The sequence below is a fragment of the Musca autumnalis genome, unplaced genomic scaffold, assembly GCF_047663935.1.
Source record: "Musca autumnalis isolate F117 unplaced genomic scaffold, ASM4766393v1 scaffold_1, whole genome shotgun sequence".
NCBI classification, from domain to species: Eukaryota; Metazoa; Arthropoda; class Insecta; order Diptera; family Muscidae; genus Musca; species Musca autumnalis.
In genome coordinates, this window is record NW_027411644.1 from 288,515,174 (window position 1) to 288,530,739 (window position 15,566).

The window sequence follows — 15,566 nt, forward strand, 5'->3', positions numbered from 1 at the left end:
GCTAGTGCGGTTAAACATTGTTGCTAAAAATCTAAAAAAACCGAAAATCGGAGGTACCGTTTTAAGGGGGCTATACCAAAACATAGACCTATGTTGACAATTTTAGGTGGAGATGTTTTATGAGCACTGGGAACCTCAGCGACATGATAAATGCTGGAGTGTCTTTGTTTCGTCTTCATCTTCAGCTAGCTCAGAGTAATCAGCAATTTCGCCTCCTTCCCAGAACTTAGATCTGATTCTGTAGTGGTCCATAAGTATTCCTTCCATTAGATTCAGGTCAGACTTCTTCGTTTGTCCTGGAAACCTTGCAGCTGCGTTTGTTGTGATGTTTTGCTCAAAACATTCCACCACGCCAGCGTCCCATAGGTAAGAATAAGGCGTAAAATGGTCGTAAAAATTTAATCTATGACCTGTGGTTTCAGTACCCAGCCTTTGCCGAATACAGATGTATTAGGTCTTTGAAAGTTCTTCGATATTTATTTTCCACGTTAGATGGTGGTCCAGAAAGATTCCGAGATACTTGGCTTCAAAGGAGAGGCTGATCGGTCTATAGTCTTTTGGAAGTTGTAACGTGACAGTTCCATACAAAACTTCGACGCACAATAATATCCATATCACTTCGCATTACTGCCCGAATATATATTTAGCCCAGATTTGACCCTGCGCTTAGCACGCTCCAATCTGTTGCCAAGCTCCCAGCTCATAGCAATCTCTCAGCGTTTAGCACTTTCCAAGCTAACAGGCTTATAGCCACTTCAATGTTCTTAGCCAGCTCCCACTAACCGATCTCTTGCCCAAAAGCACAAAGCCGAGTCCACTGCAACCCAAATAATGCAGAGCCAGTCATACACCCCACGACTTCCGATATGACAGCCACCCGAAAACAAAAGAGCCGAGCCAAACCGAACCGAACCTACAGCCACCCGAATACCACAGAGCCGAGCTCCACACCCGATCACCATCGAGCCGACAACAACCACCATATTTGCAAATAGCCGACATCAACAACCTGATTGTCATCTAGCCGATAAAACAACCCAGATGAATGAATAACACCGATAAGCTCTGAAAATGTTTTCCACGTCCGTGCCGTTAGGGAAGTGGGTGTTTTGTAGAGTTGTGTCGTTCATGAACGAACCGGTTCCAAGGAACGATTCCCTGGAAAGAACGAACGGATCCGTGTCCAGCACATTCGTTTATGTCGTTCATTAGATCCCTTATGGCCAAGAAATTGCTGCTTACAAAATTAGCAGCAGAACCACCATAATTAGTTTTACACACAAAATCTACTTACACAAGCTGCGTTACCGCATGCATGACAAATTTGCATACACAAAACAATCAATGATTCAGTTAGCTCATATCGTTCATCTCGTTCTTTTACCTTCTTTTGTTCATATTCAAAACCACCACCACGTTCAGAAAACCAACTCCATTTTTATGCATACAAACATGCAGACACACGCTGCGTTAGCGCACACACAACACAATCAATGGTTCAGTTAGGTGATATCGTTCAATAGGTCATATCATTCAGTAGATCATATCGTTCATCTCGTTATTTTTCCTCCTCTGGTTCTTTTTGCTTATTTCGTTCATATTCAAAATCACCACCACCACAATTTTTTGCAAACAAACTCACACAAGCTGCGTTAACGCAAGCATCACAAACTGACACACACAAAACAATCAATTTAGAAAAGAGGAACCATGAACGATTTTTAAAAGAGAATGATAGAATAAAATCTTCATTTCATTGAATGAAAAAGAGCCAACGAACGAAGTGAAAGACCCGGATCTTTTTGGTGAACGGAATGAAAAAGATCGATCCGCTCAATGAACGAGATTGCCCAACACTAGTGTTTTGGCTTATATGCTCCCGAACTAAGATTGATCTGTATGATGCAAAGTGGTTGCAGCCAACGTTCTTCTACTGCAGATATGTCCCGCAGGTCCATAGGGGGCTGTACTAACGAATTGAGTGGAGGATCCCCAACTTTGTTAAGCAGCTAAAGATTGTCAATGACTTTACTAATACCATCATTATCAGATCTATCGATGACCGCAAATCGAAGTTCATTTAGAACTATCAAAACCCCAGTATTTTAGTGGCAAGTGAAGAAGAAGTTGGAGGGCCTAGAGTCCTGACTCAGGTTGGGTTTCTTAGCCTTCGGGAGTGGTAGCTCCATTGGCCTACATTTCTTCAACATGATCTTTGGTGGAGAGCGGTTGGTTTTGGTTGAAAACCCATGTCCAGGTATAGAGTCCGGTGCTGAGTCAGTCATCCCAGCATCATCCCTTTGCATTTTTGATTTGTCTTGGGGTTGATTCATCACCTCTGTCACCATACCGGCATGACATCCCTAAAAGTTGAAGGATGTGAAGTAACTTCAACTTCGAGGGATGTCATGCCGGTGTGCTGACGAAGCCTTGCTTTAAAGAAGGTGTTGGGGTCAGAAAATGTTAGTGACAATTAGCGAATAAGCACCACTCCCGATGTTGTCTTTGAGAGCTATTGGGATCGGTGCTGACATTGATCACACCTTGGCATCTGCGGTTATAGGGTTGAGAGTGAGCTCGTTGCGATCAGGATTTCTCTTGGGTAGGCGAATCTATCGTCTTTCGAATTTGCTAACCACTTTGAGATTGATACTTAACAACCTGCACTTGATACCGCCGAATTTCCTTAGGTAAAGCATCGACCCACGGTATGCCCTCTTTTTTTTAGTCATCCAATATACGCTACTGATTTAGCATTCACAAGCAATTTCTTGGTCGACGCTTGTTCCTTAATAGTGTCCTATTTTCTGGATACTAGACGGTCGTGGTATCATATGTCTGATGCTTTCCACTGAACCCGAGGCCAGCTTATTGACGAGTACAATCGTCGGAACGACTGTGGTCACTAGTTCGTCCCCTGCTAAATTGTTCTCGGCCTCAGCAGAACCGCCACCTTGACTGCGACTTAGGGACACTGTTTGCTCTAGCATGCCTAGTTTTTTTCCGAATCCATAAGATATTTAGTATGACATATCCCTCCAGTACAATGGCAAGAACTTGGCATCTTAGTATTTAGTGCATTGAAGTGCTCAAATATCAGCACCGTTCTAATACAGTTGGTACCCTACCTGCATGTCTTGGAAAACCGATGGGTACGTGTTCTCCTCAGCATTTGGTGATCTCTGATTCGAAGGAAATCACTACATGGATAACCGCTGGCAAGTCACAACTTCCTCCACTCAGCATTTCCAGGATGTTGATCGGATTGATATGAATATATGGTTTTACGATCGATGCCGTAGAATCTTTAATGTATATGTCGAAATACATTAAAGATTCATAGTTATATCTGAAAGTTGGACCATCCCCCTTTCTAATATAATTCAAAAAACCCCTTCAATAACCCTTCACGCAAAAATATAAACAAAACGTAAATACCTAATAGCTCCCACCTTCATTTGCACATGTCAATACATACCTACACATCCCTCATAGCATTTCAGCCATTTCCTAAAAACTCGTTCATGACCTCTACATATCCTTCCATAAAATTAAACGCTGAGTTGTTTGTTACTGCTGCTGTCTATAGACACAATTCATTCAGAGGAGATCTGTAATGGCGTAGCTCCATAGCATGAAATCGAACATGAAAGATGGGACCGAAACAAAACACACACTCAGCAGCATCATCAACAACAGCGGGGGCTACAACACCGGTAATTACTGCCACGTGACAATGGAAATTACTTGTTGTTGTTGTTTGTTTGTCTGTTGCTTTACCATCATCATTACCTCAGGTAATGTTTGCAAATAGAGTAAGTAGCATTGGTATTGTTGTTGTTGGTCGCTACGTTTTGTAACAGACAATGCTTTTGGTGCTGAAATGATTCTGAAGCTGACATTTTCAAAAAAAATTTCAACAAATGGAATGAAGCTACATAGAAGGAAGTAATGACTGTTGTTCTTGTTGTTGTTGCTGCCTGTCGCCGTGCAAATCGACATTGAATGATGACATTTAATTTACTTCTTTACCATGTGAAAATTTCGAGGAATTTTTGTTCACTTCAGTCTAATGTATTTTGTCTGTAAAGCTATTAAATTGTGAAAAAGGATTTACAGTTTTTGGAAAAGGCTTGCAACGCCCCCTGATCTGAACGGGGGTAGGGAAGAGTGTTGTTTCCAATGTGTTGATCACAATCAAACAGTCATATTAACAATTATTAAACACCAGTTAGGTCCACAATATCTGGATTGTTGCTTACTACCGACGTGAAACTGGAGAAAAAGCCTTTTTGTCCCACCCTGAATAACTGGAACAAGATAAACGACATCTGACCCTCTTCAATTTGCATTCCCGAATGCAGTGCAAAGTAATATACTTAAACTCTTCAGGAACCCGGTCAACTCCGAGTAGTCTCTAAGCCTTCGTTACCTAAAACCTAAAAATCACAAATATTTAAAATTTTAAAATAAATATTTAGTAGCCCACAAGTTTTTTTCCTCAACATCTGTTCCTAATTTTGCATATCTCTATGAAGGAATGAAAAAAAAAACCAAACGCCCTAAAATGAAATCAGGCAAAGCAATAAATTTCTAGCTCATAAATACTCCAAAATGACATTCAAAGAGTGACATTAAATATTCAACAACAGAAAATACATTGCAACGACATTGAGTGAAGCTGCTACTAAGCAGCACTCCAGCTCCTGATGAGGAATGGTTAGGCAACACAAAATAACTAACCAGCTTGCCCGGCAAAACAAAATATATGCAGGCATAGTCAATTTGAAAATGATTTCAAAAAAAACAAAAAATGAAATGACATGGTCCGAAAACAGAGCTTCTCTTGTCATTGGTGCAATGTGTCGTTGCAAAAAAAAAAAACATACACACAGAGGAAGAGTATCCTAACAAGGATATTGAATGCCAAAAGCAGGCACATATGGTTTCAAATAAAGCACTTACTTCAATATAATACTACCCAATCACTAAGGCAAACTTTCAACTCAACATCTTATGATGCCGCCGCTGGGAGCGTAGATATGGGAGAATCGAAAAACAGCCATGAAAAAATTGATTCAAAAGTAAGGATAAAAATACTCTTCAAGAAATTGAAAAATAGTTCGTAATAATAAGTTTTCTTACAGAAAATTATCATCCATCGGTGATAGTTTTCTTATAGACAATTCAATAAAATTATAAAAAAAAGAAATAAAATTATAAATAACTAACAACAACATAAAATAAAATATTAAATATAAAATACAAACTATAAATTATAAAATATAATATATAAAATAAAAAATATACAATATAAAATATTGTTACGAATGTAACTGATAGGTTTAAGTTAGTTTAGTTTAATTTCCGTTAATTTAAAAATTTGAATTGTAACGTAAAGTTTTTATTACGCAGTTACTTTATTTAAGCAACAACAACTGCCATGTAGAATTATCTTCATCATTCTAGTTCTTTACCTTTCATTAATGTGCTTTTGTTTTGTTTTGCCATAATCATGTAATTATCGTTTAGTTGCTACTTCTTTCTTGCATTTGTTTGTTGTTGTAATAACGTCATTACTGTGCTTGTCGTCCGCTTGTACCCTGCCAGCAATTGGAAGTGAGTTTCGCACTCCCTCGCCTAAGAGGTCACTCCGGAGACACGCCAAGGAAGATCGTTGGTGAATTACACAAACAATTTCTATAGCCTTATTGTGATTACGTTTTATCGCGTATGCCGACACTTCGGAGTGACTTCTGAGTGACTTCCAAGGTGATTGTTTACATTTATTTAATGATTCAACACATTTGAACAAATATAGAACATTTTCTATCTGATGATTATATGAGGCGGTGGTGCAGTGGTAAGCATACTTGCTTTGCACTCTGAAGCTCGGGGTTCGCTTCCCAAGTCAGGCAACAAAACATCACATTTTTAAAATGACAAAATTAATGTAGGCGGAAATTGCAAAGAATAATTTCTCTAAAAGAGAAGAAAAAAAAAATAAATAAACATAAAAAATAAATAAAAATAAAAAATAAATAAAAATAAAAAAAAAAATAAAAATAAAAAAATAAATAAAAATAAAAAATGTAAATAAAAATAAATAGAAACAAATATTTTTTTTTAATTTCTAGAACTATCGCGGAAATGATCTTCTAGAAGTGTCGCTGGAGTGACTTCCAAGACGACACGCCGGCGTGGTTCATTTCTTCACAACGGAGGTCACTTCAGGGTGACTTCTGCGACTATCGCCGCGACTGTTTTCATCGCCCTGGGCGACACGCCTAAGTCACTTCCGCGATAGTTTTTGCTTGCAGGGTATTCCCCCATGTATGTATGTGAGTATGGTTGTTCGCTTAGTGCGAATGTGCGTCTGGATATTTCTCGACCAGTCGAGATTTTGGGGTATAAATAGCGGTAGGAAAGGCAAAATTGAGTTAGTTGTGTTTTAAGCGTTGAACTGAACAGATCGGTTAAAGAATAGCTGCGTGCTAACTAGAGACTTGGTGTGTACTTAGTAATTAAAGTCGGTTCCGAATAAGTGTAATAAAGTAAATAAAGCATTGTAGAAACGTAATCTAAAACGAACCCTGTTTTATTTGGTACAAATCGTATCGGGGAATAAAACAACGTCTACACGGAGATTAGTTAATCCTAATTCCGTAACAATATCTTAACATATAAAAGAGCTTTGTAAGTGATTGAGTGACTGACTGACAGATCATCGCCCAGACGAAACGGCTGAAGCTAGAAACTTGAAATTTTAAGTGTAGGTTGCTGCTGGTGTGTAGGGGTGAGATAAGGCTTGGATTTTGGAAATTGGAACTAGAAGGTTACGAAAAGTACTAAAAGGTACTAAATGTGGTACCCTTTGTATTATCCAAACGGAAAGAGCTTGAATTCTGAAATTTTGCATGAGGGTCACTGAGGGAGAGTTAGAAAGATGTACCAAAGGGTTTTTGGAATTTCGACCTATAAGTGTACGAAAAGTACTAAAAGTTATAAAATTTAGTACCAATTGTATATTTTGAAGGGCTATAGCTAGAATCTTGAAATTTAGTATGTAAATCAAGGTTGGGAAGTGGTGTTTATGAAAGGAAATTCGTACTCATGTGTACGAAAAGTACTAAAGTGTACTAAATTTAGTACCATTTAGATTTGGGTGAACGGATAAAGCTGAAATCTTGAATTTTGGAATTAAGATTACTGTTGAAGAGTAGGATTGAGATATGAGGGTGGTTTTGGAAATTCGTACTTATGGGTACGCAAAGTACTAAATGGTACTAAATTTGGTACAATTTGGATTTGGGTGAACGGATAGAGCTGAAAACCTGAAATTTGGAATTTAGATTACCGTTGAAGTGTACGATTGAGATATGGGGGTAGTTTTGGAAATTCGTACTTATGTGTACGAAAAGTACTAAATGGTACCAAATTGGATTTGGGTGAACGGATAGAGCTGGAATCCTGAAATTTGGAATTTAATTAAATTTGGACTGTAGAATTAAGTAAGTCTTGGAAATTCGTACTTATGACTACGGAAAGTACTAAATAGTACTAAATTTTGTACAATTTAAATTTGGTTTGTGGTAGTTTTGGAAATTCATACTTATGGGTACGGAAAGTACCAAATCTACTAAATTTGGGACAATTTATATTTGGGTGAACGGATAGAGTTGGAATCCTGAAATTTCGAATTAAGGTTACTGTTGGAGTATAGGATTGAGGAAGTTTTGGAAATTCGTACTTATGGGTACGAAAAGTTTTAAATTTGGTACAATTTGGATTTGGAGGAAAGAATAAAGCTGGTATCCTGAAATATTCTTGGAAATTCGTACTTATGGGTACGGAAAGTACTAAATTTGGTACAATTTAAATTTAAGTGGACGAATAGAGCTGTAATGCTGAAATTTGGAATTAAGATTACTTATGGAGTGTAGGATTGAGGTAGTTTCGGAAATTCGTACTTATGGGTACGGAAAGTTCTAAATGGTGCTAAATTTGGTACAATTTATATTTGGGTGAACGGATACTGCTGGAATCCTGAAATTTCGAGTTAAGGTTACTGTTGGAGTGTAGGATTGAGGAAGTTTAGGAAAATCGTACTTATGGGTACGATAAGTACTAAATTTGGTACAATTTGGATTTTGGGGAACGAATATAGCTGGAATCCTGAAATTTGGAATTAACATTACTGTTGAACTGTGGGATTGACTTAGTCTTGGAAATTCGTACTTATGAGTACGGAAAGTACTAAATGGTACTAAATATGGTACAATTTAAATTTAGGTGAACGGATAGAGCTGGAATCCTGAAATTTGGAATTAAGATTACTTATGGAGTGTAGGATTGAGGTACTTTCGGAAATTCGTACTTATAGGTACGCAAAGTACTAAATGGTACTAAGTTTGGTACATTTTAGATTTGGGTGAACAGATAGAGCTGGAATCCTGAAATTTATAATTAAGATTACTTATGGAGTGTAGCATTTAGGTAGTTTTGGAAATTCGTACTTATGGGTACGGAAAGTACTAAATGGTACTAAATTTGGTACAATTTATATTTGGGTGAACGAATAGAGCTGGAATCCTCAAATTTCAAGTTAAGTTGGAGTGTGGGATTGAGGAAGTTTTGGAAATTCGTAATTATGGGTACGAAAAGTAATAAATGGTACTAAATTTGGTACAATTTAGATTTGGGTGGACCGATAGAGGTGGAATCCTGAAATTCGTAATTACTGTTGGAGATAGTTATTGAAATTCTTACTTTCATACGAAAAGTATTAATGGTATTATGAATAGGGGTGGAATTCGGATATTTAATATTATAGCCGCTGTTGGTGTGTAGGGTTGAGATATGGATGTGGTTGTGGATATAAGTACAATAAGTGTTCGAAAATTACTAAGGGGTAGTTTACACAATAAGTGTTCGAAAATTACTAAGGGGTAGTTTACACTATATGTAAATGTCATATGACATGAAATTTTCCTTACGCCATTTGCTTTGTGCGTCCACACCAGCAAAAATGTAATAAAATTACGTCTCCACATTGCATTCGTCGGTATATATGGAATGTTTTTATTTCGTGTCATATGACATTGATAGATAGTGTAAACTACCTCTAAATGACACAGCAAAAATTGTGAAATTCGGTGTTAGTATAGCAGTTGACGTTTAGAGTGGAGATAGAGAGGAAATTTTGGAAATTCGTACTAATGTATACGAAAAATACTAAATCGTGGTTGGGATATAGTTTTGGATAAAAGGAAGTAATTTTTTAAACTAATACATACTATAAGTATTAAACTTGATACCAGTTTGGTGTTGCATGATGCGATGTAGGTGGAATTTCGAATTGTTGTATGAGGGATTGTGTTGGTGTTTATATACGGATTTTTTGAAATGCATACAAATTCTAAAATTAGGCTGAGGGCTGGATGATTTATTGACAAAAACGAAATGTTCTAAATGCTATTAAATTTGACGTTAGGTGTAGCAATGAAGATGGAATTATATCATTAGTGCGTGAAAAAGTACAAAATTCCAATAAATTTGGTATTGAGCTAAGGAATAGAAGTGAAATTCTGAAATATTATTGACTTGTCAGGTTCATTGTTAGAGGTGGTCGTACAATAAGTGAACTAGAAGTATTAAATAATACTAAATATTGAAGCACTGGTATTTGTTAAGAGGATAACTGTTGAGATTGGATCAGAATGTTTATTAAGGTCCGCCTTTAAATGTATGAAAGTTTTCTACATGTAATACCATTGACATTGGGTGAACAAGTAGAGCTAAAGGTGTAACATTTGAGCTAAGGTCCTGGATTTTAAAAATTGTACTGAATAATGTGCTATTGTTTCTAGGTTAACACGAATTCGGTTTCTAAATAATGTACTGAAATCAAAAAGTCAAACGTACCTTTTCAACAAAATTGTTTTTATCTTTGTTGTCTATTCTAAACGTTATTGTATGTTCATTTGAAAAGGTAGATCTATACGGCTAATGTTTTACAAGAAGGTTTTTCATCCTGAGAAAAAAGACCTAAAATAAAATGTCTCAAAAATTAACTGTTGTATAGGGTAACATCTTCTGAATAATGGTTTTCTACATTTTGATATCACAAATTCCAAAATTCGGTTGGAAAATGTGGATAAAACTTTTAAAATACCCATACCGTTCTAATAAAACATGGACATCAATTTAAAATGTAGGCCGCCGTTGAAGTGTAGAGGTTTTTTTTTGAAATTCGAACAAAACGTGCAGTACTTGAAAGAAATTAAATATCAATTCAAATAGGTATTAGTACATCAAAATTTTCAGTGTTCTCCATATTAAATATTGTTTATTTGTATATTATTCCTTTTCCGCATACGAAGTAGCGTGCATTTTGCTAGTATAATATAAAATAAAAAAATTAAATATAAAATATATCAAATATAAAATTTAAAGTATAAAACATAAAATATAATTTATAAAATATGAAATATAAACTATAAAATAAAATATAAAATTTAAAATATAAAATAAAATAGAAAATAAAAAATATAAATAAAAAATACAAAATATAAAGTATAAAATATAAAACATAAAATAAAAACAAGTAAGCAAAGGCTATAGTCGGACAGGGCCGACCATACGATACCCTACACCACTACCCTGCGAGTTAGCTTTCAGCAAATCAAAGTTTCTTTTGGACAAATAAGCTTATTGTAAGAAATAACTTTTTGGAGTCTGCAACCTTATCACATTAAGTTTAAATAACAATATAATAATTGTTCCACAAACATCACAGAAGGGACAGGGCGTGCACCCCGATTCATATTACAGCAATAGTATGGGGCCTACTGTTTATCGCCGATAAACAGACATTTAGTCTGGACCTAATTTTTTGCATTTTTTGACATATTTGCTAAACCATATGGAAGACTTTGTGTCCTAAATATCCCACCGAATTGACTTAAAGTTTGTATTAAGTATTCATTCATCACAATTTTTGTCCTCAAATTTATCGGTATAGGTCCAGGTCTTCATATAGCTCCCATAGAACCGTCCCGATATCTGTACTTTGAAGGTTATGGTCTCAATATCCCTCTGAATTGGCTAAAATTTGGTATTAAGTCTTCATTGGGGGTATTAAACTTTCCATCTGAAATTTGTCGGTATAGGTCTAGGCGTTCATATAGGTCCCATACAACGAAAGCTCCCCATTTTCGACATTTTGAAGATTGTGGCTCTGGTTACAGATTTCTCTATTTTATTGACTTGTCTGAAGTGAATTTCAAACAGAAAAATGTACACATAAACATTTTAGAAGATATTATTGAAATATATGTAGCATACGAAAATATGTGAAATACAGAAATTTTCCATATGCAAAAATAATATTTGAATATGCATAATTTATACATTTCGCATATTTTTGCATATGTGATATATTTCGATTGGAATTTTATTAGAAGCCAAAATTATGCAAATTTTACAAAAAATAGGTGTTGCATAAAATTCCGCTGTCTACATATCATTGAGCTGATATTAATCGGGGTGCTCTCATTGATATGAGAGAAGGCTCCCTTGTCCCTACTGGGATGTTTGTGGAACAATTATATAATGTACATTTTAAGAAATATTCTTAAATTTGAAAATTGGCGTTGTTTAGCAATTTCTGCTACATCTTTAAATTTTGGACAATTGGACAGGTAATACGATAGGAAGAACTGGGAATTTGTCTGTCATGATAGAGACAATTTGTAGCACGGGAGGAAGATGTGGTTCTCTTCACAAAACTCATTATATCTAAGATAGTAGGTCCGTTATCAAGCACACATATTATTGCAAATTTCATCAGAGGAAAGATCGGTAGTTAATTTTTCATATATGGACCAAAAATAAAATGTTTTTATTTAGCATACAAAAGTAATGGTGCATTGCACCCGCTAAATAATATCAGATCATCATCAAAAATTGTAGGCATCTTCTTGACCTAAACCCTTACCTCATGCAAAATTTCGTGATTATTGAGCTATAATTGCGACCTCTAGAGTGCTTATGATTACACTACAAGCAAAAAACTGGATATATTAGGCTGTAACTCTGTTATCTGACCACATAAATCAACATAATTGGCATCAATGGAAAGGGCAAGAGTTGTCCTTCCAAATATTATTTATGTGGGCGAAATGTTTGGTCCAGGAATAAAGATATTACCGGTATATTAAAAATTTTCACAATTTTCACACAAAAGTTGTGGTCCATTTAACCCTCTAACCATCATCCGATTACCATCTCAAATTGCAAGCTTCTTCTTTGTCATATAATCTTACATTATTTAAAATTTCGAGGCGATCGGACTATAATTGCGACATACAGAGCCGCTTCAAAATCGGATAAAAATTTTGTTTTTGGTCCATTTCACCCGCTAAATATTTCTCGATCATCACCAATAAGAATAGGGATCTATTCTGGCCTGAACCCGACCTCCATACAAAATTTCGTGACGATCGGTCCGTAATTGCGGCCTGGAGCGTGTTTACAATTTACAATGGACAGACGGACGGACGGACGGGCGGAGGGACGGACGGACACACATCTCAAAATCGCTTTATCTCGTCGAGATATGAAGATTGGTATACCACATTGGGGGTCTCCGACGAATATTTCGCGGTGTTACATGAATTTTTCCCAAAACAAACTTATAATACCCTTTCCACATAGTGGTGTAGGGTATAAATACAATATATAAATTATAAAATATAAATAAAAAATATAAAATATACATAAAAATATAAAGTATAAAATATATTATACAAAATGTAAAATATACAAGAAAATATAAATAAAAAAATATAAAGTATAAAATACAAAATATAAGATATAAAATATAAAATATTAAAAATTAAAAAAAATAAATTTTATATTTTATAGTTTATATAAATATATAAACTATAAAATATAAAATATAGGATATAAAATAAAAAATATGAAATATAAACAATTATATAAACTATAAAATTTAAAATATAAAATACAAAAAAGTATGAAATATAAAATATAAAATTTAAAATATATAATATGAAGTATAAAATAAAAAATAAAAAAATAATAAAACCAACCAACCATTTGATACCCTACACCACTGTCCCTGGGAATTAGCTCTCAGCAAATCAAAATTTCTTTATAGAACAAATAAGCTTATTGTAAGAAATACTTCTTTTGGATTCTGCCACCTTATCATATTAAGCTTGGGACCTACAGTTTATCGCCGAGTCCGACGGGCGTGTCCTAAGACACCACTTTTAGAGAAGTTTTATATGTCGCCAACATTACTGAGGTGTATTTTGCCACTGTTGAAAGTTTGATGTTACCTCGCCAAGGAATCGAACAGACGACACTCTGTGTAGAAGGCTGATGTGAAGTTGAAATATGTATAGGTCCACTCTACGGAATAATATTAGAAACGGAGATACGTAATGATTTTTTTGCTTTGAGCATATTAAATGTCTCCGAAGTTTATTCTTGAAAAATCAAAAAATGTTTTGACATATCTAATAGGGTGCAATGGTATGCACACCCGCTTTCACGCTGAATTCCCGGTTTCAGTTCCTAGGCCAGGCCACATGAAAGTTTCAACGGTGACAAAATACCTCACAGTAATGATGGTGACATATTCTGAGTATTTCAGCCATGAAAACTTCTCTACTTGCGTTGTGTTAGGACACGTCGTTTAGACTCGGCGATAAACAGTAGGTCCCTAATCATTGAGCTGGTATGAATCGGGGTGAAATCATTCATATCAGAGAAGCCTCCCTTGTCCCTACTGGGATGTTTGTGGAACAATTATGTATATCATTATACATTTCTAATAAAAGTTCCAAAATTGGAAAATTGACATTGGTAGCCTCTTCTGATACATCTATAAATTTTCTTTGAATATCAAGTTTCTTTTTGGAATACACCTAATATAAATAAATATATAAGCCGCTGCAAATATACCCAATTACAATGCAATTTGCCATGTCTGGCCGTGAAATTTTCGACAGACGGGCATTGCTCGAATTTTATTGAACTCTGCAAATGCTATATACAAATTTTCAAAGGGAACATTGTGAGTTTATTGAAGATCTATCGTCCAAAAAAGTGCGCTTGTACCATACCTTGTTTGGAAATGCACGCGATTTTGTGCTTTTTAGGGTATTTCGAAATTAGTTCATTGTGTATATATATTGCGATATCAAAAATATATTTTAACCGGGCTCCACGTAATTTGCAATAATGCTGGGAATTTATCTATCATATTAGAGACAAATTGTAGCATGGGAAGAAAATGTTGTATTCTACACAAAATCTATTATATATTAGGCAGTAGGCCCGTTAGTTACCCAGGAGAGACATTATTGCAATTTGCATCAGGGTAAAGGTCAGTAGTTCATTTTCCATATGTAGGGTACTTTGCTGGTACATGCCCTTCAGGAAGTAAAATATGGACCAAATTTTTATATTTTTCATGCAAAAGTAATGGTCCATTCAACTTACTAGATAATATGAGATCATCATCCAAAATTCCAGGCATGTTCTTCGACCTAAACCTCTCGTGACTGTTGATCTATAACTGCGACCTCTAGCGTGCTTCTGATTACACTACAAACAAATAACTGGATATAATAGGCTGTAACTCTGTTATCTGAGCACGTAAATCAACATAATTGGCATTAATGGAAAGGTCAAGAAATGGCCTTCCAAATATTATTTATGTGGGCGAAATGTATCTTCCAGGAATACATATATAAGCTGCGTATTAAAAATTTTCACACAAAAGTTGTGGTTCATTTAACCCGCTAAATATTATGTGATCACTATCTCAAATTGCAAGCTTCTTCTCTGTCATATACTCTTACCTTAGTTAAAATTTCGAGGCGATCGGTCCATATTTGCGACCTACAGATCAGCTACAAAATCGGATAAAAATTATGTATTTGGTACATTTCACCCGCTAAATATTTCACGATCATCACCAACAACAATACTCGTAGGTATCTATTCTGGTCTGAACCCGACCTCCATGCAAAATTTCGTGACGATCGGTCCATAATTGCGGCCTGGAGTTTGATTACAATTTATAATGGACAGACGGACGGAAGGACGGACACACATCTCAAAATCGCTTTATCTCGTCGAGATATGAAGAATGGTATACCACATTGGGGGTCTACGACTGATATTTCGCGGTGTTCCATGAATTTTTCCCAAAACAAACTTATAATACCCTTTCCACATAGTGGTGTAGGGTATAAATATCCCAGCAAAATAAATTGGAAGCAGTGCAATGTGGACTAGTTCTGTCACGGCATGTTTTGATGCAGTTCAAACGGAGTCGTGAAAAAGGCACTCCAGTCCTCACATTTTAACTGCATTTGGATGCAATCCAAAGAATCACATCCACTTGTCACATTTTAACAACATCCGGATGCAGTTCAGCGGAGTCGTGAAAAAGGCACTCCAATTCCTCACAATTTAACAGCATCCGGATGCAGTCCAAACGGAGTCGTGAAAAAGGCACTCCGTTC